We start from the raw sequence: 26,809 nt of genomic DNA, 5'->3' as shown, positions 1-26,809 counted from the left end.
CCCACGTCCCCTTTGTTTAGGATTCCCAGCTGCCCTAGCCCCTCTCTGACATCGTGAGCAGCTTCAGAAAGGAGGATCAGGACAGCCAAGGCTCTCCACCTGAGATTCCCTGGTGTGCCAGAGGCGGGAAGGCTTTGGGGTCGGAGGGCAGTATGGGACAGTGAGGGACACTCCTGAGATGGCCTCTTTCAGCTGGAAAATGACTCAGAGCTTCCATGGGAGTTTGGTCATCAGGGAGCCCACTGGGTAGATTTGGGTGGCAACACTAACTGCTAGGACACACCTTCAGCCCACCAGGTCAGCTGTGAGAACTCAGAACAGAGGGGCCCAGGAAGATGCAGCTCTAAGTTAAATGCAGTGGCTCTGCTCCCATGAAGGTTTTGGGAGATGTAAGGTGGCTTCGGAAAGCTGAGGCTCCACAGCAAGGGTGTCAGGAAGAGGAGTGGCATCTGAACCATCCCCAGGGCTTGTCTTTACCTTCCTCCCTCACTGCACAGAGGAGGGGGCACCCCACCTAGGGACAGGGATCCACAGTCAGCTCTGCTCCATGCACCCTCCCTCCTCACTATGCTGATTCTGACCCACAGTCCCTCCCCTCTGTCCAATTTAGGGTCTGTGGCCCAGGTAGAACCAACTCTGCCACCCTCAGCGTCTGAAGGTTCAATGTCACAGCTGTCTGCACCGAGGACAGCAGCAACACTGGCAACGTTGACAGCTGGGGCCAACACGACACATTCTTCACATGTACACGCTGTGAGCATTTTCTGTCACTCTGTGCTTTGTAAGTCATATTATTAAAGGGGACTTTTGCTATGCCAGATAGTTTCAATATTTATGTAGACCAAGGTTTCTTCTCAAGATCAGTGTTTTTGTGTCCTAAAACTATACATATATGCATATGTGTATATATATATATATATATACACACACACACAAACAATATACTTAACTGCATACATGTGTATGTGCATGTATATATAACTGTGCATGTATATACATTCACACATATGTATATAGTTGTATATATACACATACACACATATATGTTCATATAAAAAACATTTGAATAATATCTCAAAGTTCTGTTAAAAACATGAATGGCTTAATATTCTAGTGCTAAATAAGGATGGCTTTATTTAAAAGTTTCCATTAGATTCCAGTAGAGTGGGGAGAGTCGCTCCTTTAAATGGAAGCCTCTGGAACCTGGAGAAAGCAATGGTGAAGTGGGCAACCTTCCTGCAGAGGTACCAGAGGCATGCATAAAGCCGCAGCAGTGGATGATGCCCCAGGCATGGATAATGCCCCAGGTGTAAATGATGCCCACCTGTGGATGATGCCTCAGGTGTGGATGATGTTCCAGGCGTGGATGATGCCACAGCAGTGGATGACGCCCTAGGCGTGGATGATGTCCCAGCAGTGGATGATGCACCAGCAGTGGATGATGTCCCAGGTGTCGATGATTCCCCAGCAGTGGATGATGCTCCAGGTGTGGATGATGCCACAGGCGTGGATGTCCCAGTAGTGGATGATGTCCCAGGCGTGGATGATGTCCCAGCAGTGGATAATGCCCCAGGTGTGGATGATGCCCCCAGTGTGGATGATGTCCCAGGTGTGATGTCCCAGCAGTGGATGATGCCCCAGGCGTGGATGATGCCCAAGGTGTGAATGATGTCCCAGGCGTGGATGATGCCACAGTAGTGGATGATGTCCCAGCAGTGGATGATGTCCCAGCAGTGGATGATGTTCTAGCAGTGGATGATGCCCCAGGCATGGATGATGCCACAGCAGTGGATGATGTCCCAGCAGTTGATGATGCCCCAGGTGTGGATGATGCCCCAGGCGTGGATGATGTCACAGCAGTGGATGATGCCCCAGGCGTGGATGATTCCCCAGGTGTGGATGATGTCCCAGCATTGGATGATGCCCCAGCAGTGGATGATGCCCATCTGTGAATGTCCCTGATGTCTCAGCCGTGGATGATGATTCAGCTGTGGATGATGCCCCAGCCATGGATGAAAGCCAACAGTTGTTTTCAAGAAAAGTCTAGTACACAAGTCATTAGTGATATTTATCAAGGAAAAGGGGAAATCACAAAATTAATATCAGAAATTAAGAGGAAGACATAACCACAGAGAGAGCAGAGATTACAAAACAATGAGTGGACATTATGAATACATAACTTGTTTTAAAGCAACGTTTTGTTTCACTTTGGCTGGTGTCCATATGTTGCATTAGCCAGCCAATAGTGGGAGTCTCCTCATGGAGGAGGCTTGGGTTGAGGCTGAGGGCCTTTAACCTGAATGCACAAGAGAGTTGCCATGAGGGGATGGAAACCAGGCTACAAACCAAGTGCTGCACAGAGTTCCTACCTGTCCCTCTCCTCACCATTTTCAGCTGGCCGGGTTTGAGCATTTTAGGGCTTGGGAAGATATTACTACATCTACTAAAAATCATCACGGATCCTTATGTGCTTTGGCCAGCTGCTGAGCAAATTAACTTCACACCTGAAGTGGGCCGCACTGGCCTGTGCGGTCCCCCACTCCTCTTAGAACTTGTGAGCTTGGGGCCTGCTGGAGGGTGGACGGTGGGAGGAGGGGGAAGATCAGGAAAATAACTTATATTAGGCTGAATACGTGGATGATGAAATCACCTGCACAACAAACGCTTCTTGACGCACGTTTACGCATGTACCAAACCTGCTCATCCCGCACAGGTTCCCCTGAACTTAAAAATTAAACAAAAAAGAACCTGTGAGTCGACCCAAACAAACATCTTTGTGCTTTTCACACTGATGACTACGCCGGTCTGTGGGGAGATGTACCTGTAACTTCCCTGGGTTGTGTGACCATGGAGGCCACTTTATAATGATGGGCAGTGTCTGGGAATTCCTTAGGGCTTAAACACGAATGCTGGACTCCCTGCATGGTGGCAAACACCCCATGACTGAGAGCATGCCAGTAGTTGCCAGTGTCAGCACTGGCCTAGACTCCTGGGTTTGTGTTTTCACTTTTCATTCAGGAACTCAGGAGCTGGGGCCAACCCCTGGCCCTTCAGGTTCTCCACCTGAGCTGTGAGGATAATAAACCAGACCCAGGGATGGCTCTGGTGAGGGTGGAGGAGTCACTGTACAGACAGAGTAGAGTGGGGCTGGATTTTATTCTTTAAAAGTAGACACTGGAGAACGGGCTGTGTAAATGGGAAATCTCTCCTGAGAAAACACACAGCCTCACCTGCACAGAAGCACCCACGTTGACATTACATGATGCAGCCTCACACAAGACACCACCAATCCTAGAGCACCCAACTCAGTACCAGCCAAAAGGGAGCACAGATGCTGCCTCAAAATTTGGCCATGATTTTTCCCCGGGGAACTCAGGTTTCTAAAAAACACTTTCACTATGCTTATTCCTATCACAATCCCAGAATCAGCGTGGCACTGCACATTGAAACCAGCTTTTTTCTTGACAATAATTCCAGAATACTTACCAGTCACACTTCAGATAAAACACCGGCACTACCTGCAACACAGAAACAAAGTTTTATGAGGGGCACGTCGTGATGTGGATTGTTTGCAAAAGGTTCTGTTTCTCTCAATGAATACTGAAAACCTGATCACAAACTTAGTCAGCTGCTACAGTAATCAAAACAACACCGTACTGGTACCGAAACAGAGATGTAGACCAATGGAACAGAAAAGAGGTTCATTGGACGGGACAGAATGGGAGGCCACAGAAGCCTGGGATAGATTTTATGTCCCCACAACACAGCAGTGAGCACACTTCATGGCGTGCTGATGCTTACTGAATGGTACAACTGAGGACTGGGTGATTCTGTTTGATTGTATCTGTTTTTATTCCAAGAGGCTCAACAACATGCTCTATGGAAGCATGATCCTTCAAACGCACTCATCTATCCTTTCAGTAATTTTTCACTCCCTCAGCCAAGAGCTTCTCCATCTGGGTTTCTGCAACACCAATCTCAAACCCATAAAGCATGGGTCACAGCAACCCCGCTAAGCTCACACGCCCAGCTGTGGAAGCAAACTTCACTTTATGGCAAGTCTACTTTGCCACTACAGGCAGTGCAGCATGTTAGTTTATAGATTAGCCTTTGGTGTTAGAGAGGTCCAGCTGTGGGTGTGTCCCATGAATAATTTACTTAACTGAGATTCACATTCCTCATCTGTGTAATGAATAGAACCAAACTATGCCTCAAAGTTATTGTGATGCTTCAAAGAGGCAACATAGAAAAGTGACCACATAGTATCCAAGACTCAAATGTGTATCACTTATCCTTTACATTTTAATAACTTAAGCAGCTGTTATCAAGTACAGTCATGTGGCATAGTGACATTTTAATCAATGATTACTTACATGGCTGGGGTCAGATGGGCGTACACAAACCTACTGGCCTGCATCATTAGATTAAAAGAACATTTTTTGTTAAAAATTTTAAGTAAGATGCTATACAATTGAAAGACTAACCACAGTGATAGAAGTTTCAGGGAGAGATAAAACTAAAAGTGCACAAGGATTTGGAGAAATGTCTCCTCACATATGCTGCCACAGGAGCATGAATTAGTGACACCATTTTGAAAAATATTTGGCACTATTCATGGCAATAAAAGATATGTTCCCTTCTAACAATCTACTTCACAGAAATGAGTGCCAGTATTATTCCAAAGCCGGTTACACTTACGAACGTGAATGAATTTCAAATCATAATGTGAGCGAAAAAGCCAGACACCGAGAATCACATATTGACTTATTCTATGTATGACAGTCCAAACCTGGAGAGGTCTAAACAAGTCATTGGCAGTCAGAGCAGGTCCCTTAAGGAAGAAGATGAATAAAGGAGGAGGGAAATTTCAGGGAGGAACCAGGGATGTCTGCACTTGTGCCATCTCACCCTCTCAGATGTCAGGGTCCCAAAAGAGGGTGCTGGCAATATTTAGGTGGTTCAAAGGTCTCATGAAGAAAAGCAAATGACAGACAGCAGCAAACTCAGTTCTTTAATGAAGTGCCCCAGACTGAATCGAGGGTGTGCACTTAGTTTTGCATCTTATTATGTAAAATGAGGATCCTCCAGAGATAAAAATGTCATCCATAGCACAGCATGGACAGAATTATATGCTATCAGCACATTTTATCCTATGGAGTTTCCTGCACACCTTTTAGCAATCTGTGAATAAAAGGTCCAGAACTTAACTTTTAATATCAACTTAGAGAACAATGGAAGCCTAATTTTTGAAGACAGGAAATAAATAGTGTAATGCCATCTTCTGTGGGAAGGAACTCTTGGTTTCCCCCAAAATTAGAGAACTGGAGAGAAAGAAGCCTCATCTCAGAATCTGCGGTAGGGGTGGGAAGTGGAGGCTACAAATGTGCTCAAGGTCAGACTCCTTCTCTGCCTTCCCAGGAGACTGGAGACCTACCAGCGAGCCCAGAGTGAACATTCACTCTGCCATCCACCCCTGGGAGATCCCTTTAAACCCACAGAGAGGACAGAAACATAAACGTGCTATAACAAGTCTTAAAAGTTCACAGGGTGATTATCAATTTCCCCTTAGCACACAGCAGAGTTTTTTCTCTAAGTTCAAGTAAATGCCTGTGAGAAAGATGCTCCCACAGATTCCTTCCTTTCCTTACAGATGACACTCAATGCCCAGCCCTACATCCCTTGTGCATATTCCCAAGGAGTGCTGATTAATCCAAACCAAAGGTTTGGATGTTTCACTGGGCAGAAAAGAGCAGGCGTACTGCAGAGATCAACTCTAATGAACACAGCACCCTCACAGCCCAGAGACACAGTTCCTACCTTTATGACAACAAACTTTGAAAAGAGCAAACCAAACCTCGCACACATTTTCATTTTCTTTCTGATTTCATACCCCCTGCTTCAGCCCCTCAAGCAGCGGGGATAACCTGAAGGTGAAGACTCTTAGGAACCCTTTCCCATTAGGTCCTACCTGGAAAGTAATTCCCTACCTTGGGGGTCGTCTTCCTTTGCTTTGAAGATGCTCCCAAGCCAGCCTTTAAAAACAAAAACATCAGGACAAGTCATTAAAAAGAGAGACTCACCCACTACTCTCCCAGAAGCTAAAGCCATGTGGCCTCGCACATCATTCCCTGGTCTTTGTTCTGAGTCGATAAACCTTCCTACAGCCTCTCTGGCTGGAGTTCTACATTGGCCAAATCACTTTCCCTCAGGAGACCCCCAATCCTCCTTCCCAGCGGGATCCCAGAATCAGGTTTCTATACGCTCAAGCGGCCAGTTGGTCCCTCATGATGTGAGTTACTTCATGGTACTTACTTTTCACCCTTTTCTGGGATATTCCCTGCAATTACATAAAAGAAAACATTATGAGGCTGAGACTCTGTGGTATGCCTCACATAGATCTGTTATTCCCTTGGCAAGGGTAGAGAACAAGAAGTGGCACAGCGGCTGACCCATAGGTCAACATCCCCAAAACCATGAGGATGCTTATGGAAAAACAAGCTCTTTATTCACAGAATTCACCTTTAAAGTCGATTTAATGGGCAACCACACAATGCTTAATCCAAGAAGGAAAATGTGTTGAGGAAAGTGCCTCTGCATTACAGCCGATAATGGATGCTATCATTTGAAAACCTCCCAGTGTATTGCGTGTTAGTTGGGAAGACATTCCCACTGAATTTCACCCCCACAAAGAGAATTGCATACACTGTACATAATGTACATTTTCAGATTTTCATATCCAGATTAATTGAGAAGAAATCACAAAAGCAAAATTTCTTTAGAAGACAAAGGAGTCTTACGTAGAGGTTTTCCTCCTCCAGATCTTCTTCCTCTGTCCAGGATATGAGTCCAACCGTGCTCGCCAGGTCACTTGACGACACTGGAAGTACACAGAAAAAAGCTCAGTACCCTGGTGGCTGGTGGCTGGGATATTGAGGTGGGTGATGATCAGGCATGGACTGAGTTGCTGATGGGCTGTCCCCCTGGGCGGAAGAGGGCTGGCAAGGGAGGGCAGCGGGAAAGAGATGAGACATGGAGGTCTCCGCCTCATACTAGAGGCATCATGCAGCAACACAGAAGAGTCAACCGAAAAGGGAATCTCAAATGCACACTAAGGTTCAACGGAAGAGTGCCTTCCTACCTCTCACACGTTTTGAAGCTCTTTAAAAAAAAAAAAAAAACAGCACATTCAAGACTACATCAGTACTCTAGGACCCAATCGTGCTGGTGCTACATTTAGCATCAGTTTTAAAGATGCATAATAAAAACCTGGGTCTACCCAGCCCCTTATCTAAACCCACTTTCTTCTATTGATTCCAGGTTTTTAAACTCAACCAATTGACGATCAAAAAATCTTGAAATCTTCCTTATGACCTGGAGCCCCGACCTTCTCCCACTTTCTGTTGTCCCATCTTTGTCAATGGAAGAAATTGACATCTCGAATGTATTAACTGATGTCTTATGTCTCCCTAAAACATGTAAAAACCAAACTGTAGCCTGATCATCTTGGATATATGTACTCAGGACCTCCTGGGGCTGTGTTGCTAGCATGTTTTTAACCTTGGCAAATTAAACTTCTAAATTGAGACTGGTTTTAGATAACCTTTTGGTTTGCAATGTGTAATCACAGTGAGGTTTATTTTTTTGAAGAGGACACTAGGGATTTATTATGTCAAACAGAAATAACAATATATGTTTATGTGATTTATGTCCCAGGAACATTTTTCCATTTATGGATTCACATGAAGGGAAATGGCTGTCACATAAATGGCTGTCACTGCAGTTCTGTTTTTTAGAATCTTCAATCCTTGAATAAAAGCTAAGTTGATCAGACAGACGGATTCAGTTCTAGGCAAAACAGTCTATTTTAGTTATGTACTGAACTTTTGTTATAGCCAATGATGGAAGAATTGGAAACATTGAAATTATATTCTATAAAACAACCGGTGTTCATCACACGAGTAGTTCCACCTTTCCATTGTCATGCAGGTACAGTAATTGCATATGGAGGATACCTATGCTCGTTTTCTGCCTTGTCATTGTGTCTAATGAATGTAGTTTGCAGAAGTTGATCATTTCTAGGTCTTGTGGTCATAAGAGTTTTCAGCTATCTCAAAAATATCCCATTCATCTTATTTGTTTGGGGCCAACTGCTGAGGAATGTCCCCAGCACTGAAGGGAGTTTATCAATATTTCCAAGTACCGCTTCCTAATATTCAGAACTTGCACTTGACCCTGTTGTCAGGGGTATCTAAGGCAGCTCTGTAGTATTCACACCAATGGCCATGCCATATCCTGAAGTTACATTCACTGTTGTCTGCCCTAAGCCACGTGACTGCTGAAGCCATCTTGGAATTATAGGCAGTGTTTGGGATCTCTGTAGACTCATGTGTGAGGGAACCAACTTACAGCTACCCACGATGGTAGGGTTGAGAGCCATCCTCCTCAGGGTAATGACTGCAGTTCAACAATTCATTATCAATTCAGCTTTAGAGCTATAACCCTAGGTTCATATCTTGCCTCCTTCCTTTAGGGGCTTAAAAGCATGGGCACATTCATTAGCCCTTCGGTTTCTCCATCCAAGGGGTGTGTGGATAGTAAACAATCACTGTTTAGGTGAGCTCTGTAGCGAGGATTGAATGGGTTTATTAAAATAAACTGTGTATTGTAGATCTTCAGAATGGTAAATTAAAAAAGAACTGACTTGTTGATATCTCAAAGCTTAACACATTCCAGGCCTGCACGCATACCCAAGAGATGAGCTCCCAAGTCAGGGGTGATGCCATAATGCACAACTGCTCTGTCCAAAAAATAGTCATTTCAACTTAACTCTAACCTTGGGACAAGAGCATGAGATATGAGTATCAAAAATGCTTTTGGTGACATCCCAATTCCACACAGTAGCTACTTCTGAAAAAAAGAAAATGTAAGTGCATGCCGTCTACAAAATGAGTCAGTGACCTGATGAAAAATCCACAGAGACCTCGTCAAATGGAATGAACACCAGTTTACTTGGGGAGGAGAATTATCTACCATATTGGAAGGTTCCAGGCATGTGACATCATATTCTGTATGATTTCTTTCTCTTAAATGAAAAGTGGCTCAAACTGAGGCCACAAGTTATGGAGATGACCGTGGCTTAGCCTTGGCAAAGTGCTCGGGATAGTGTCACAAGGGACCTGATTTGTGCCTTCCTTCCTTCTGAGGAGGGTAACAGGGTGGGTGAAAGCATATTATTCATATCTCTGTACATAGGGAATTTTGAATAATCCACAAAAGTAAGTTTAAAACTATGTTTTCATAGGTAAACTGGCCTAGACACAGATATTATCAGTATGTATTTGGGAAAACTTGTGATATGAGTAGAAGTAACATGCTCTCAAATACTGTGAACTATATATACATTTAGGCTGATGAAAGGAGGGAAGCCATGGGAATAGCAATATTAGGTTTTCTTCTTGTGCGTTTTCCCTCACATTTCCACATTCCAGATTCACTTCAGATTCTGAAGTCTAGAGTTTAAAAGAAAACTGATGGTGGAAAGAAAGAAGCACAAGAGACGTCCCTATATGCTTTCAGTCAACAAGAAGAGGGAAGTCAGGTATGCATAATCTAATCAGAAATACTGCATTTTACTCTATGGAAAAATAATAAACATACAATAGCATGAACAAAGAATTAAAACTATAAATGATGGAATAAGTAGGCAAAGTATTTCCTGAACGACCTTACTGCACCAATTGGAAGGACACCATTCAGTAGGTGAATATGAATAGACTTTCACAGTCACAATATGCCTGAGGAGAGGTATGAAGCTGAGAACTTCTTTCACATTCTGCATATGGAAAATCGGAGATAGTCTACAAGGATGCTATTCATGCTAATAAATTCATCAAAATTGCAGAGTACAAGGTTAACACTCAAATGGCAGTTGTGTTAATATGCGCTCAATATCAACGATCCAATAGCAAGATTACAAATGTAATTCCATGGATAATAACCTCTGAAATCATTAGATACTTAGGATCTAACCAATGAGATGAAATACTCATAACCTGGTAAGAACAGAATGTGACTGAAAGGAAGGAGAGAAGGTACAAATAAATGAAAAGGTGTCCCATATTCACAGACAGGAAGGCAAATCTGACTAATACACAATACTACAAAATGATCCAAAGATGCACAACAACTACTAACAAACTGGTAACAACCATCTGTGCAGAAATAGAAAAGATAACCCAACATTTTTTTTGAATTCTTATATGTCTCAAACAATCATAATAATGTTGAAAAAGAATAACGTTGGAAGATACGCATTCATGAGATTGAAATCTGAGAGGAAAAGATACAAAAATTCAGACAGCAGGGTCCCAGCACGGGGGCACCCATTAAGTATTGGAAATATGGAATACAGATCCCAAAATTCAACGCATGCATACACAGCCAACTGATCTTCAACAAAGGTGCCGAGAATGCACAATGGGAAAAGAAGGTCTCTTTAACAAATAATGGTAAAATCCATATTCTCATTTAAATAATGAAATTGAGCAGTGTGCTCAAGGGTGTGCTTCTTCCTCCATTTATAAGACACCAGAGCTTTGCAGTGACCCCAGAGCAAATCTTCATCCTGTCCCCCATGCCCAGACTGAGCCCTTGATAGCAGGAGTAAATAGCAAGGACAGACAAATGAATGTGCTGCCAGAAGGTGAGCATCAGTTCGTCCCAAGCATCTGGGCACACTGTGGAAGACTTGTTGTCTTCAGGATTAAGTAACTGCCATGACAGAACTGTGTCCCAAACCAAAGGCTTTAACATTTTGCAGTGGCAGAGGCAGAAAAGAGGTATCCTTAGAAAGACCATCTTTAAATAATAAAGCAAGAACAGGGGACACACAAAAAAGAAGAAAAAAAAAGAAGAGGTGATCACAGACAGGGTACTCACACTTCTCACCACTATGACATTAAACTCTGACAAGAACAAACTTCAGCCACGTTTTCTTTTTCTTCTCTTTCTACAGGCTCGCTCCGCCTCCCAAGCAGCAGGCAGAAGCTGAAGGCTCCTGGGAACCTGCTTTATTAGATTCCACCTGTAATCTTGTTGCCTACCTGGAAAGGTGTCTTCTTCACTGTTGAGATTTTCCAGAATCCACTCTTTAGAACCACCAACAGCAGAGTAAGTCAGAGAGAGGTACACTCACTTCTACTCCAGGTGAAGCCACATCGGCTCACATAACATCCCCTGGCTGGTCCTCTGGGTTCACATGCATTCATACAGTCCCTCTGATCATAGTTATACACTTGCAAAATTATTTGCTCTCACTAGACCCCCAATATTCTTTAACCAGAACCCAGAATCAGGTTTCTATATATGAAAAACAGCAAGTTTGTTCCACAGCAAGTGAGCTACTTGAGGGTACATACCGTAAACAGCGAGTGATGAACCCTGCAATTAGACAAAACAACATGCTATGAGGATCAGATGAATTCTCCTGCACCTCCGCCCCCACTCCCACAGATCTGTCAGTCTTTTGATGACTTCAGGAAACTAGTTGTAAGACAATGGTTGAGTCAAAGGTCAAGAATCAAACATGCTAGAATAGAGGACACCTGTGGAAAAGACAAGACCTTTCCCACAATTTATCTAGAAGTCGATTTACATTGGCAAATACACAATGCCTAAACCAAAGAGGAAAACTGGTGTTGAGGAAAATTCCTCTGCGTTACAGTTGATAATGAATGCTGTCATCTAAAAACATTCTAAGATATCACATATCTGATGGGAAGACACTCCCATTGAATTCCAACCCCAAAAAGAGAGTTGGACATGTCAGACATAATGTGCCTTCTCAGATTATCACAATTAACAGAAGGAAAGAAATCATAAAAGAAACAATTCTTTTTTTATTTCGTTTTCTTCTGAAGTTTAGGTTCCAGGATGCATGTGCAGGACTGTGCAGGTTTATTACACAGGTAAACATGTGCTATGGTGCTTTGCTGCATCTATCAACCCATCACCTAGGTTTAAGCCCCGCATCCATTAGCTATTTATCCTAATGCTCTCTCTCCCCAATCCCCACCTGACAGGGCATTCTTTAGAGGACAGAAAAAGGGGTTCTTACCTCGCCATCATCCTCAGTAGTGATGCTCCTGCAATCCTCAGGAGGAACTGGAGGGAGACAGAGTAACAGTCAGTACCCTGGTGGCTAAAGACTGTGAGTAACTCAGGGAGCTTTGCTGGGTGTGGCATATGGAGTGTGGGACTGAAGATTCTGAGACCATCTCAGAGAAACAACTATGTTCAGATAGTACCGTGAGGGAGTCTCACCAGATATCTTTCACCTTAGACAATGCCAAGACCTAATAATATTCTCGCATTCCCAATTCCCAAAACATACTAAGCAATCAAAAAGCAAGGCTTAGATGTTTGCTGTGACATAGGCAGGAAAAACTGGTCTCCTGGGAAAAGTCATCATTAAATACCAGAGCAAGAAACGATGGTTACAAAAGCAGCCCACAAAGCCCATGGACACACATCCTCTCATCTCTATCTTATTAAAATACAACAGAAATAATTCAGACCTCTACAGCTATTTTTTTTTTGGTTCTGGCTTCATAGCCCCTTTCCTAGGTTCCAAAGCAATGGGTGTAACCCAACTGCTCCCAGAAATACTCCTAGGGTAGTACTTTTGTTTTTGTTTGTTTGAGACAGTCTTGCTAACCAGGCACCGGGCTGGAGTGCAGTGGTGGGATCTTAACTGACTGCAATATCTGCCTCCTGGTTTCAAGCAATTCTCCTGCCTCAGCCTCCTGAGTAGCTGGGACTACAGGCACACACCACCACGCCCAGCTAATTTTTGTAGTTTTAGTAGAGACGGAGTTTCACCATGTTGCCCAGGATGGTCTTGATCTCTTGACCTCATGATCTGCCCACCTCAGCCTCCCAAAGTGCTGGGATTAATAACCTGAGCCACTGTACCCGGCCTAGGGTATCATTTTCTACCTGCAGAAATTGTCCTATTGCAGCTTCCCTCATGGATGGTGTCAACTGGCCAATCTTTAGAGACACAAATCTCAGCAAGACGTTATTTCGGAGAGTGACTCACCCACCCTCCTATTCCAGGTGAGGCCACACTAGATTACACGAGATCACCCTGAGCTTTCCTCCATGTTCTCAGATTCTCTCCAGACTCTGTGGATCCAGAGGTCTTCAACAAGGCATTGCTTACACTTTCCAGCCTTCAAGTAAGAAAGAGAAGCTGAAGGAATCACCTTTCCATTGTTCCTTCTACTGGCCCATTATCGGTCTCACCTCCAATCGCACAACCCTAAGATCCCAACTTTGATGTGCACGCTTTGAGTGATGTGAGTCCAACAATCAGATCCTGGGCCAGGCTCACAGCAGACATGCAAGACAGCATTCTGTGGGGATGGAAATGCTCTCTGATGTACAGCTGCTGGGCCATCACATGGTGGCTGTTGTGATGAGGTTTTGAATATTTCATTGTATATATTTATTTAAGTATAAAGAGGTATATATATGACTGAGAAGCACACTAGATGGGACAGCTCCAGATATCCAGACATGAGGAAGACCTGACTCCCCTCTCCTGGTGTTTTTTGCAGAATCCTTTGCTGCTCTGATTCTACCACACATTTAGGGTTACTTCCTGAACATATGCACAAGGGCCCGTCACTGTGTGGGGCTGAGGATATGACAGTGAGGACAACATCCAGGTCCAGAGGGATTCCAGCAGGGATGCGCTTGCACCCAGTGGAAGAGTGTGGCCCTGCACACCACGTCCAGACTAGATCAGAGCAGCAGGAGCAGAGGGGTGGGGGCATCTCACTGTCCTCAGGAGCTCACCCTCATCTCCAGAGACCCTGACTCAGAAGCTGGGCAGGCTCCAGGTTGAGTGTGTGGCTAAACAGGCTGAGAAGGAAACCTTTCCACACCTGCACTAGAACCCAGCCCAGGGGTGACCTAGAGCTCATCCCAGGGGTGTGTTCATTAAAATATCCATGGAGCCTAAAGTGTCCATCCCAGGACTGAGCTCTGGGGTAAAAACAAATGAGGAAGACACAGTCACTGCCCTGCAAGTAAATACCCATAGCCAGGGCTCCTCTATTCACCTGTGGGAAGACTCAGACTTTGAGGTGGAAGATTTTTAACCATCTCCAAAATAAGTGGAAACTGAGATGTTATGGACTGCACAGAAGAGTTGCAAGGATGACCTGGAGTCTGGGATCAGTCCCCAGCCCTTTGCTGAGATCACCCTGCACTGAAACTCATGTCCCTCCCTACCTGCCCTACTACTTTGGAGTGCTGCAGCTGCCCAGGCCAAAAGCTGGAAGACTCTGTCCAGTTGAAAAGCATTTCTGGGCCAGAAGACCCTTGGCCAACAGGGTCTACTGAAGAATCATTCCTCAGGAGATTTCCAGAAGAGGTGAAAAATAAAAACTTGTCTGTCTCAGCCCCAGGAAGATCAGGCCTGGGACCTCTCTGTGTCTGGTCTGACCCTGAGGTCCATTCCTACTGACTCATGTCCTGTCTGTTCCGTGTCACAAAAATGGGGACCTGATTCCTCTTCTGCCCCTCTCCACAATGACACTCTGTTGGTATCATTGCCATCATCGCACAAAGAGATGGAGAAGACATGGGTCAGGAAGGAAGCTCCTTTCTCAAGGTATTTAGGGTGATGTTCACATCAAGCTTTCGACAGAGAGAAAGGCCAAGTCCTACTCACTCCTCCCCAGAAGGGGTCTCATATCCTGCCCGGGCCCCGGTGATGACGCTGAATGGATGTCCCTAACACTGCAACCTTGACATTCTCTTTTAACAATGTCCATAATGTTCTCATTTGTTTCCCCTCTGATCCTCTAAATCATGTTTCCCTTCAGGTCTAGCATGAGGCTCTCCCTTGCTCTCTCCCATGAAGCCCACTAAGCAGGTGTTCATGAATTCAGAGAACCTCAATGTTGGTAACACTGATATTTTCCTTGACTCACACACAGCAGCGCCCCCGAAGCACCAATGGGAAGCTTCGTCTAAAGATTAAAGGTGTCAAGGACAATCTGGTCATGAGAAAATCACTTATGGGGTGAACAAGTGACATTGCACAACCAAACAGTTTCATTCTTTTGTTCCATTAGGAAAATACTGACACATACAAGACAATCAAATTTTACCAAAAAGCAAAGCATCTTCACAGAATGAATGCTCCAAAAAAACCCCTCAAACCATCATGTGGTCTACTTGACATTGATCATGACTTAAAGCAGCTACCTTGGCTCTCTGTGTGAAGGTTTTCAGAAGGAAACAAAAACCTATTTCAACAGTAGAATCAATAGGGCATGATGGAGATTCCACTGTCTAGAGCTGAGTTCTTCATGGAGACATCTGTTTCTCACAGCACACCCCAGATCCTCACACCTATCAGGAACCCGAAGCTAGAAAGGTTCTCCAGACAAAAGCAAGCAAGAAAATCACCCCTGACTTATCACCAAGATTTGTCATTAGAAAGAAAGTGATATTAGAATATGTACAATGTTAGAGAGGGGAACAACACACACAGTGGGGGAAGTGGACGGGAGAGCATCAGAATAAAGAGCTAATGTATGCGGGGCTTAATACCTAGGTGATGGGTTGACAGGTGCAGCAAACCATGCACACTTTTAGCTATATAACAAAGCTGCCCGTTCTGCACATGTATCCCATAACTTAAAACCAAATTTGATTTAAAATAGAAATTGCCAGAGAAGGCAAATCTGGAAAGTACCTTAGCGGCTGCCTAGGGCCAGAAGTGTGGGCCTTGGGGAAAAAGAGAAGTGACTACTAATGGCTTTAGAATTTCTCTGAGGAGAAACTAAAGAATTCTAAACTTAGATTGTGACAATGGCTGCACAACCCTGTAAATATAGTAAAAACACTACATCACCCACTTTAAACAAGTGAATAGTTTTGCATGTCAACTCTGTGAAAATAAAGCACTTTATGAGAAAAAGAATACATACGGAGGTCATTTGGGGCTGTCACGGTGTCCTGCAACAAGAGAAAAACAAACTAAGCACCTTAACATGCGGGGTGCGGTTGGTGCAGATATTTATCATGGTGACATTAGAAAACCACATGTCACTGGTGCCCAAATGAAGCATGTAAAATGCCTCTGAAATAAACAGTGGGGTGTTTTGGAAATGTAGCAAGTGGCCATGTCAGCTGGAAGATACCAAATAATTTTTCAAAAAGAGTATGTTGCCACTGAGAAGTAGGCCCACGACCAGACTGTAAGTTATGCCATCTTTTGACTGACATCGTCAACCAGGCCTCAGTTGGTGAGAAACTCCACTGACTGGTCGCTAGAGTCCACGACAAGTGAGGTGTGATTCACCATGGCAGTCGAAAATGATCTTCACTTGATATTCCAGAGGCCCCAGAAATAAAAATTTCTCTTCGAGACAAAGAAATGCATCTCACCATGTCACGGGGTAGCTCCTCATCCTCGACATCCTCTAAGATGACTTCAAGAGGACCTAAGAGAACACAGAGTGACAGTCAGTGCATTGGTGCTGCTCAGGAATCTCACAAGGAGCTTTGAGAAATGTGGACCAGGCTGGAGTGCATGGAGCTGGTCGTTTGACAAGCATGGACCCAGCTGCTGCTGGACCATTTTCCTTGGTGCTGAAGGAAGGAAAAGGAAAGGGGCAGAGAGAAACGAAAGAGCCTGGCTTCCTAGCTGGGGCAGCCTCATCAATGTGAAATCGTCATTTGAAGAACCGGTTAATACAGAAAGGCAGTGTACTACAGAAACAGAAAGTAGATTAGGGCTGCCTAGGACCAGGGGTGTCGGGAGTTGGGGAAAACAGAGGAGTCTCTACCAAGCGGGTTTTCTGAGAGGGGAAAAAAAGCTTCTAAAATTAGACTCTAACAATGGTCACACAACCCTATAAATAGAGTAAAAACACGGAATCACCTACTTTAAATAAGTGAATTTGTTTGCATACGCACTACGTCTTGGTAACTGTTTAAAAGAAAAAGAATACGTACGGCCGTAACACAAAACGGCGGGCTTCTCCTGCAATAAGAGAAAAAGAAACACCATGAGGATGACATCATGCTGGGTCCCGCTGGCACAGGTCTAATATTCACTTGGTGACGTTAGATAACCAGATGGCAGGCTGGGCGCAGTGGTTCACGCATGTAATCCAGCATGTGGCGAGGCTGAGGCGGGCAGATCATGAGGGCAAGAGGTTGAGGCCATCCTGGCCAACATGGTGAAACGCCGTCTGTACTAAAAACTACAAAAAACCCAGCGTGGTGGTGGCGAGAACCTTCAGTCCCAGCTATTCGGGAGGCTGAAGCAGGAGAATTGCTTGAATGCAGTAGGAGGACGCTGCAGTGATCTGAGATCACATCGCTGCACTGTAGCCTGGAGACAGAGAGACTCTGTCTCAAAAACAAAACTAAACTAAAGAAAAAACCAGATGTCCAACAGTGTTGAAGTCACAGGCCCCAAATGGAGCACAGGGGGCGCTTGCAGAAAATGCAGTCGCTTTGGAATACTTAGCAGGTATCTATGCTGGCTGAAAAATACGAAATTGTATTTCAAGGAGAAAACGTTGCAACTGAGAAATATGCCCCAAACCAAATTGTTAGCTATGCCATCTTTTGATTGACATCGTCAATCAGGCCTCAGTTGGTGAGAAACTCCACTGACTGGTCGCTAGAGTCCACGACAACTGAGGTCTGATTCACAATGGCAGTAAAAAGGATATTCACTTGATATTCCAGAGGCCCCAGAAATAAAAATTTCTCTTTGAGACAAAGAAATGCATCTCACCACATCACGGGGTAGCTCATCATCCTTGATGTGTTCCCGGCTGCGGTCCTGTGGGACCTGAACAGCACCTAAGAGAACACGAAGTGACAGTCAGTGCATTGGTGCTGCTGAGGAATCTCACAAGGAGCTTTGGGAAATGTGGACCGGGGTGGAGTGCATGGAGCTGGGCGTTTGACAAGCATGGACCCAGCTGCTGCTGGACCATTTTCCTTGGTGCTGAAGGAAGGAAAAGGAAAGGGGCAGAAAGAAATGAAAGAGCCTTGGCTTCCTAGCTGGGGCAGCCTCATCAATGTGAAATCGTCATTTGAAGAACCGATTAATACAGAAAGGCAGTGTACTACAGAAACAGGAAGAAGATTAGGGCTGCCTAGAACCAGCGGTGTGGGGGGTTGGGAAAAGCAGAGGAGTCACTACTAAGGGGGTTTTCTGAGGGGGGAAAAAAGCTTCTAAAATTAGACTCTAACAATGGTTGCATAACCCTGTAAATAGAGTGAAAACACTGAATTACCTAATTTAAATGGGTGAGTTAGTTTGCATGTCAACTACGTCTCGGTAACTGTTTAAAAGGAAAAGAATATGTACGGTGGCGATACTGGGCTGCAGTCTTCTCCTGCAATAAGAGAAAAAGAAACACCATGAGGATTACATCATGCTGGGTCCCTTTGGCACAGGTCTTGTATTCACTTGTGACATTAGGAAACCAGACAGCAGACTGGGCACGGTGGCTCACACATGTAATCCCAGCACGTTGGGAGGCTGAGGTGGGCAGATCATGAGGGCAAGAGATTGAGACCATCCTGGCCAACATGGTGAAACCCCGTCTCTACTAAAAACAAGAAACCCGGCATGGTGGTGGTGAGAACCTTCAGTCCCAGCTACTCGGGAGGCTGAGGCAGGAGAATTGCTTGAATGCAGTAGGAGGACGCTGCAGTGATCTGAGATCACACCACTGCACTGTAGCCTGGTGGCAGAGAGACTGTGTCTCAAAAACAAAACAAAACTAAACAAAAAACCAGATGTCTAACAGTGATGAAGTCACAGGCTCCAATGGAGAACAGGGGATGCTTGCAGAAAATGCACTGGGTCTGGAATACTTAGCAAGTATCTATGCTGGCTGAAAAATACAAAATTATTTTTCAGGAAGAATATGTTGCTACTGAGAAATACGCTCACTACTAGTATTTCAGTGATGTCATCTTCTGACTGACATCATCAATCAGGCTTCAGTTGGTCATACATTCCAGTGACTGGTAGCTAGAGTCCATGACAGCTGAGGCCTGATTCACAAGGGCAGTCAGAAATGATACTCACTTGATATTCTAGAAGCCCCCCAAAAAGACATTTGTCTTCAAGACAAAGAAATGCATCTTACTATGTCAGGTGATGTCTCTTTAAGGTTTTCACGTCTCTTTAAGGTTTTCTTCTGGTCTTGAAGAGGAGCTAGGAGAACACAGAGAGACAGTAAGTACACTGGTGATGCTGAGGAATCCCACAAGAAGTCTTGGGGGATGTGGACAGAAGCTGCAGTGTATGGAGGGGGGCTGTTGACAAGCATGAACTGAGCTGCCGCTCGGCCACTCTCCTTGGTGCTGAAGGAAGGCAAAGGAGAGAGCAAGAAAGAAATGAAAGAGCCTTGGCTTTCTAGCTCGGGCAACCTCATCTGTGTGAAATAGTCTGCGAACCGGTTAATACAGAATGGCACTGTATGGCTCAGTGAGAGCATCTCATCACACCTGCTGCCCACATGAAGGTCTAGGCAAATCCCAACATTTTATGAAACGTTACAGGATTATTTAACTTCTGTGGATCTACATATCCTGCTGCTATATTTATCATCTGTCCTGTTGTATTTTTTAAATTTTAAAAGCTTACATATTTATTATTTTAATTATTAAGTGTGCATTCCAATGATATTATATTTAGTGAGTAACATTCATGATGCTGTGTCAAAAATGAGAAAAATCAAATCTAAATTCATAATCTAGCTTCCGCCTTGGGCATTGAAAGAAAAACAGCAGTATAATCTCGAATTGAGGAAAAATAAATAACGACTGCAGAAATTAATGGAATAAAAACAGGAAATCATCAGAGAAAATGAACAACAACAAAAACATTCTTTGAAAAGATCAATAACGCTGATAAACCTCTACCTTGTCTAACCTAAAAGGAAAAGAAGGAAGTCACGATGTACTAATAATATCAGTTCAAGACGAGTTGAATAAAAAAATAATAATAAAGGAATGTTGTGAACACATCTGTGCTCACACTTGGAAACATTATATGAAATGAGCTAACTTTTTGGATCTGTTTCAGAAGGTTAAACGTCTTCTCATGATCAATGAATCATCTGAATAGGCCTATATTTATATTAGAAATTGAATCAATAATTAGTATCTTCTCAAAAGAACAAAAACACTACCTTCAGATGATTTCACCGGTAAATTCTACCAAAATTCTTACAAAGAAACGTGGTCTTACCGTATGAGCAAGTAACCATAATTTTAGTATTTCCTTATATTTTAAAATTATGTTTCCAAACAAGACACAAGAAGGTTTGTAATTGCTGTATTCATAATTGCCCAAACAGAAAGCAAATGTCTAAACATTTGAGATGTCCTTTACTATCAAAAGCGAACCAAGCCTGGGCAACACTGTGAAACACCGTCTCTACAAAAAAAAAAAAAATTTAAAAAAAGAGCTTGGTATAAAGCATGTGCATTATAGCCATCTGCTTGGGAGGCTGAGGTAGAAGGATCATCTGAACACGGGGAGGTCAAGATTGCAATGAGCTGTGATTGCACCAGTGCACTCCTGGGTGACAAGATGAGACCTTTTCACAAAAACAAAGAAACAAAAAGAACCAACCTCTAAGCTGCCAATGAAACTTTACTTGTGTAGTTGCATCACCCATTGATTTAATGCATTTAAATGGGCACAAATGAAATAAATGAAGAACATCACATAAGCATTTACTGAGTCTCTCTGGGACACTGGATGAGTAAACTGGAATTCTTTGCTTCAATCAACTTAATGATATAATTTCCACCCTACCTTCATTTGCAGTGGGGCGAATTCTTTTAGCCCTCCACTTTTGTACCCAGCTCCTCATGCGGCCAACCAAACCTGCAAGGTAGAAATGTATTATAATAAAGACAATTCTTGACATCTTGCTGGCAGAAGACCACAGAGAAATTAGTAAAAACTTAGTTTAAACTTTTGATCCTAGTTTTCACCGACTGCTTTTCAATGCTACCTGAATTAGATCTGGGATCTAGGAAGATTTGTTTGTCCAGGCAGATACCTTTATTCAGATGAGACAATATAGAAAAGCAGAAGATCCAAGTTACCAAGAATAGGCTGGGTTCAAATCCTACTTAGAATCTGCACATACCTGGGAGAGGGATATGAACCCATCTGTGCCTCTCTTCCCTATTCTGAGATGTAAAAATGTTAGTAGATCTATGCTATAGACCTACTAAGGTCTATAGCACCTAAAAGAATGAAATGCAGATAAAGACTTAAAAAGACTCTTTTCTTTTTGTAAATGCCCTAAAATGTTCAATCATTCAATGTTGAGAAGGATAATCCAGATACTTGGTAGTGGTTGAATACAGAGAGGAAGCCTGCATGTCTCCTGTGCAAAGTAGGATGGAAAGTGACATCACAGTTTCCATGGCCACATGATTTCCAGCTCATGACAGAGATCTGTGATTTCCCTGATCCCCACATCAGCCCCAAGGGACAGGCAGGGAAGGGGCTACAACCCATATTTTCCAATTCAGTGAATTAAGACTCAGACATTTTGAGTGACTTGCCCAGAGTCACCGCAGTGAGGAGTGATAGATCTGAGGTAATAATGTAGTTGGTTCCCCGGGGATAGAGATCCTGGAACACCTGAGTCCTCTAGATCATGCCCTGAACCCTGGACTGAGAGCTCTTCTCACAGGCTTTGTCAAATCCTGCTACCGAAACATTTCTGTGGGATGGTTGAAGCTCTGGAGAGGTGGCAGGTGGCTTACCGCATTTACTGACCTACTCTATTATCCCCATGTTGTCACTTTTATTAGTTTATGACCCATAAGGCAAACATTTTAAGTCTCTCAGTTATGCATGATCAGAGATTTTACCTAAGCCCACTCTTTCTACACATCAGGTGATTCTCATCTGCTGGGCTAGAGCTGGCATGATGTAAAAAATAACACATGGCATACCATGGAGCTGCTGCGTGCCCCGCTCCTGTGAACATGGCATACTATGGAGCTGCTGCATGCCATGCTCCTGTGCATGTGGCATACCACGGGGCTGCTGCATACCCCACTCCTGGGCACATTCTTGCCTTGCTTCTGCTTTCCCAGCTCTGACAATCCTAATTCTGGCTTCCAAACCAATCCTGTATGTCCCTCTCAGTTCTCAGACTTGCCTCAACTGTTGGATATTTTAATCACTGTTGTAGTGACCATGACTGAACTGTGACATTTCATATACCATACTATATGTTTATCTTTTTATATATTTCTTAATAAAATTTAACTTATTTTTTTCAGACTTTTTAGGAACATTTCTGGGCTAGGTGTGCTGGCCCACGGCTATAATCCTGACATTTTTAGAGGCTGAGGCAGGAGGATTAGCTTAAGTTCAGAAGTTTAAGACCAACCTGGGCAACACAGTGAGACCTCAATTCTACAAAAAGCTTCTAAATGTCATAGGATGTGGTGGTGAGCCCTTGTATCCCTAGCTACATGGAAGCCTGTTGTGGGAAGATCATCTGAGCCTAGAAGATTGAGGCTGCAGTGAGCTATGATCACGCCACTGCACTCCAGCCGGGGTAACAAAGCAAGACCCTGTCTCTTCAAAATAAAAAGCATTACTGTGTTACAAGTATCCCCATTTTGTTTCTCATTATCTAATATTGCTGTTTTCATCCTGAGGCTTGATTGCTTTAGTAAGCTTTAGAAAGTTTTTTAGACAAGGTAGTATTTAAAGCAGGCCATATGCATGCCTTTTTATAGATTCTAGTTTTATATGCCATATATCTAGAATTTACATTCCTGATCTACTCTGTCTTCTTCTTAGAACCAGCCTCCTCATATGTAACACAAGTATAATTCCCATATTACACCTGACTCAAAACATTGAGAGGATAGAATAAAATCAAAGAGCAGTCTGTATACTACACAAGGCACAATAGATTACAAACCAAAGCTTTCTCTAACTCAAAGGCGAAAAGTGCACACTTAACATCCTTTGCAGAACCCATAGCAAAATAATGTTTTGAGAAACTATGCACTTTGGCTACCCAGTGAAATTAGGAGAAAACTGTCACAGGTCATCAAGACTTCGCCAACGTTGTTTTTTATTTTTAAATAATGAAATACACATTATTTCTCCTGCTATCATTCATGTATATTACTGCACGTTCTCCTTTTGGCTTTTCTGCGTACCCTATTCTTGGGAATCACTCCACAGCAATAAAAAGACATCTTACTCTTTTTCACAGCTCCATACTTCTCCTTTATGTACAAGTACCAGCTTATTTTACTAGTCCCTTACTAGGCATGCCAGTTATTTCCAATATTTAACTATTGAAAATAATGCAACAAGAACTCTGCAAATAGTTTGTTTTATATTTACAGAACATAACTTCAGGATAAAATTCCTCAAAGTAGGATGTCTGGTTCAAATGCATTTTCACGGTTGTGAGATTGTACCAAATTCCCCTTCATGGAGTTGAGTCTTTTTGCATTTCTACCAGCAATACATGAATGCAACTTTCCTCACAGCCACACCAAGGAACGTTCTGCCATGGTTTTTGGATTTCCCTCAATAGTAGAGACCCTGCAGTAGAGCTGTCATTTGCCTTTCTTTTATGAGTGAAGATGTGTTTAAAAATCACCTGCATTTCTTTTTCTGTGACTTGTCTATGTACCACTTTATTATCCACTTTTAGTTTCACTTGATTTTTCTCAAGTCCACCTCTTTCAGGTCATTGTTGTTTTTCTCTTCACTGTCGGTTCTCACCTGAACTACTCCACCAGTCTCCTAGCTGCTCTTCCTGCTTCCAACCTTGCCTGTATTACAGCATATTCACAGAGCTTCTGCTCAGTCTTTTTCTTAGAGAATTAACAGTAATCCTGGGCTATAATCCTCCAGTGGTTTTCCATCTCAACTGAAGTCCATCTTTTCTGTGAGTGTTCACTACATGTACAAGGCCTTCACCCACCTTATTCATCCCAGCATCCTTTTACTCTGCTGCGGCTGCCCTTGTGGCTTTCCCTCCTTTGCCTAAAACTTTGTTTCAAAAGTTTCAAATCAAAACTTTGTTTCAATTTCAGGAATTCCAAAGCGGATATCCCTCTCTGGAAGCCCTCTCCCATCATCCTCGCAGGGTTCCCCTCACTTTTTTATTTTTAAAACTAAATAAGATGGGGTGTCTCTGTGTTGGCCAGGCTGGTCTTAAACTTCCAGCCTCAAGGAATCCCCTAATCCTGGCTTTCCAAAGTACTGGGATTAAAAGTGGGAGCCACTATACCCAGCTCATTTCACTTTTAAGACTGTTCACATGTCACTTAAAGAGAACATTCGGCTCTTAGCACCAACCCTCCATCAAACTGCCCTCCTCTTTAATCCATCTCCCTGCTTTACTTTCTTCCCAGCACGTCACCACCTGCCATTCTTGACTATTCATGTGCTGGCTGCCCTTACTTCCCTATCGAATGTAAGGGTCAGACTTAGAATGGGGCTCTCTGTTGTGTTCCACTGTTGGCCCTGCACCTGCAACACTGCCAGGCCATTTGAAACTGCTCGATATATATATTTCATTTTACCCCAAACTAGTTAAGTTTCTCCCAATTCTCCCAGATCTGCTAAAGTTGCCTTTTGTTTTATCATCTAAGACAGCATCAGATTTTTAAAACTGGTAGTTATTTAGCATTAAAGACACAAGCTATCAAGATCCACAAAAATATAAATGAAGAATGTTAATGTCTAAAAGTCAATGGTAACTGCAGTTTGACACAAGTATATTTAATAATAAAATACCTTAAATACAAAGTGACTCATTTCATCCATTTAATTATGTCACTAGAAAAAATATATTATCTGAATTTTGTAACGAGATATCACACCTGTCATCAAAATGTGCTTTATGTGTGTTCTGAATCAAACATGACAGGATTGTTTCTGACTTTACGAAAAAAGATGGCCAATCGCAAAGGGTAGGTAAATAAATAGTGCTTTAAGCGGTCCGTAGTACACTAAGAAGTTATTCAAAGTCATCAGGTAGAGCAGGGTGCCCTGGCAGGCAAAGACATCCTGGAGTGCTCTCTGGGTGTCAAGTACTGTTTGAGAAACTTACGCCATTATCTCACTGCTTTAAGTAAAAGTCACAAGCCAGCACATATAAAATAATCAGAAAGTTTTATTTTACAAAAAAGTTTGTGAAATAAAATATTATATTCAAATGCATAGCAATAATTTCCAGAAAAACAGTGCTCAAACTGTAACACAAGTGATCTATGGGTATTCTGAGTGTAATAAATAACTTTTCTTTATTTTCTACATCTTTTACATAAAACATACTGATAGTTATTTTTAAAAGGAGGGTTCAAAATAGGTACTAGAAAGCTGAAAGACCTGCTGCTCAGAGGTCTCTACATCATATGCCCATGCTTTCCCTTCCCTGACCCCTCACTTGAGAGAGCCAACAAACTAGCAGCATTCCTATGGTAAGAACACAAAAGGCTGCATGAAAAGTCGATGGGTAGTGATAAAACTGAATAATGAGCTCCTACTATCTTAATCTGTTACTTATATTACCCCTAGTCTTATTAGATATACTGCTAAATAAAGGCATGATAGGACAAAACATGTTTGAGTCTGAGATCTAAACTAAGTTCTTAGAGCTTCTCTTTGAAATGGCTTCAAGACACAATGTTCTTTTGAAGTATTTCAGAAGAGAACAATGAAGCAGAGCATTATTTATGGCATAAGTTCCTGAAACAGGACTTGCCACCTAGAGAGCACTCCAGGATGTCTTTCTACAGCAGTGCACCCTGCTCTGCCTGATGCCTTTAAATGACTGCTTAGTGTGCCACAGAATGGTTTGAGCACTGGTTGCTGTGATATTTGTCTAAGTTACCAAAAGTATTCAATTCATCATTATAGAAAGGCTAAAATGTTTCACATCTAAGTAGGAATTTATTATTTTCCAAAAAAAGTGATACACAATTTTCTGAAATGAAGATATTAACAAACTTTGAATGTGTCTATACTTTATATTGAGTGTTCTGAACATGTTTCTTTCATTTTATTTGCCCAGCCAGGCTGGAGTGTACTGGCAGGATCTCGGCTCACTGCAATCTGCAACTCCCGGATTCAAGTGATTCTTCTGCCTCAGCCTCCCAGGTAGCTGGGATTACAGGTATGTGCCACCATGCCTGGCTAAGTTTTTGTATACGTAGTAGAGAAGGGGTTTCATCATGTTGGCCAGGCTGCTCCCAAACTCCTGACCTCAGGTAATCTGCCCACCTCGGCCTCCCAAAATGCTGGGATTACAGGCATGAGCCACCATGCCTGGCCAAAGAATGAACACTGAAATTGAGGTTTCTGTTATCCCTTTACTGAATACAACAAAAACACGTTTGAAGAGACATATAGAAACTTACTGTCATGCACATACACATAAAATGGTAAATTCTGTGCTCACAAACTATTTTTTCTTCAACTGTTCTGACAACACTTCTTACTTGGGCCTTGCCTGCTCTCCTGCCAGCTTCTCCTTTCTCCTGACCAGGGCATTCTCAGCTTCAAATCAGTTAGCAGATGAAACTCTTCCACATTTATTAAACTGTTGATTTGACTGGTAAATGTAGGCCATTTTGTTACCCCTACTTTTATCCTTATCTATTTCAATAAATGTATGGACAGAAGGTAGAGCCAGGAGAGATGGCACATGCCTGTATTGTCAGCTTTCCTACAGGC

General features: G+C 43.1%; 2 long non-coding RNA genes across 4 annotated transcripts in view; both read right to left on the bottom strand.

The window, feature by feature from the left end:
• LOC128931288 (uncharacterized) overlaps positions 1-26,809 on the bottom strand; it is a 685,153-nt gene that overhangs the window by 546,192 nt on the left and 112,152 nt on the right. The window lies entirely within an intron of this gene.
• Positions 1,109-11,441, bottom strand: LOC144580137 (uncharacterized). Of its 2 annotated transcripts, XR_013529170.1 has the most exons (6): positions 11,418-11,441; positions 6,798-6,877; positions 6,313-6,337; positions 5,988-6,032; positions 4,374-4,411; positions 1,109-3,518 (listed from the first exon to the last, which is right to left on the bottom strand). It is a non-coding gene; the product is annotated as an uncharacterized LOC144580137 (long non-coding RNA). The 2 variants fall into 2 exon arrangements; XR_013529169.1 differs by lacking the exon at positions 11,418-11,441 and having other exon boundaries at positions 6,798-8,162.

Source organism: Callithrix jacchus, chromosome 18 (genome assembly GCF_049354715.1).
Source record: "Callithrix jacchus isolate 240 chromosome 18, calJac240_pri, whole genome shotgun sequence".
In the NCBI taxonomy this organism is placed as follows: Eukaryota; Metazoa; Chordata; class Mammalia; order Primates; family Cebidae; genus Callithrix; species Callithrix jacchus.
This window is presented reverse-complemented; position numbering and strand designations above follow the sequence as displayed.